The sequence below is a fragment of the Calidris pugnax genome, unplaced genomic scaffold (assembly GCF_001431845.1).
Source record: "Calidris pugnax isolate Ruff unplaced genomic scaffold, ASM143184v1 scaffold45, whole genome shotgun sequence".
Lineage (NCBI taxonomy): Eukaryota > Metazoa > Chordata > Aves > Charadriiformes > Scolopacidae > Calidris > Calidris pugnax.
In genome coordinates, this window is record NW_015090764.1 from 2833059 (window position 1) to 2834220 (window position 1162).

Below are 1162 nucleotides of genomic sequence, written 5' to 3' on the forward strand. Positions count from 1 at the left end.
GGCCAGAGCTTGAGCCCCGCTGTCAGTGCCCGCTCCCCCCCGCCTGGGGAACTGCCTGGGAATAGCTCTGAAATAGCTTTTGGCTCGCATGGAAGCTATTTAAAAGAAAAAAAAAGATTATACTTTGTTTTTGTAGACAGTGGTGGCTTGATAATCCTTTTAATGATTTGACTATTGAAAAAGACTGAGTTGAGTGAAGAAGCGCACTTAGGCTGAGTTCCTTGCTGTCCAGTTGTACATAAGCCCAGTGCATTGAGCAGGTCCCTTCCCCGCCTCTGGCAGGAGCAGGAGCCGTGGGGCTGCGCCTGGGCAGAGTGGGATTTACAAGTCACAACTGGATTTAACTGGCCTTTTTATCTTTCCACTGTGTCATGTTCGTAGCTGCTTTCTTGTCCCCCCCTCCCCTCGGCTTCCCCACCGTCATTCCCAAGAGGAGTTAGAAACCTTCACCTTTTAGAAGTTGATCCTGACATTGACATGAAGGCAAACGTCGCATTTTTTTTTTCATGAGAACGATGTTAGAGGTTGCAATTGGAGAAACCAGTTCCCAGACTGTAGGAGTTAACTGAAGCTATTGACACAATTTAATTAAAAAAAATCAGTAAAGGAATGTATATAATACTGCTCTGTGTTTTACAGTAAGATTTGTTGCTCTCAGACTGTGTAAAACAAAATTTATTCATGTTTTCTGCATATTAAAAAAATCTTATTGTACCAATTGGTAAACTATTAAATGCATATAAAACTAGATGTGGTTTTGTTTCCTTGGATGCAAGAATTAAAACTATTTTGAAAAAAGCTATTGGTGTTTCACCCTTCAGATTTTGCTCCACACCTGCTTTTTAATCTAATTGAAATTGTGCTCACCTGAGGTGGTGTGAAGTGGTTTTGAGGCAGTTGGAGACAGTTAAAGCAGCCAGAGGTTTTCTTGGGTAAATGTGGTGGAGTGAGGGGTTTTTTATTAACAAATTGGTCACGTTGTTGATGTTGGTTCCAGGTGTGGTGCGGAGGAGCGGCGTTCCGGGGCTGGGTGCGTCGTGGACCCAGCAGGTCGGGGCGGAAGGGACCTTGGATCTCCCAGTCCAGCCATCACCTCTGTGTCCCTGCGCCCCGCGGGGGGGCCAGGAGGGTGTTGGGGCTGGGGTCTGTGGGGGGGGAGCCT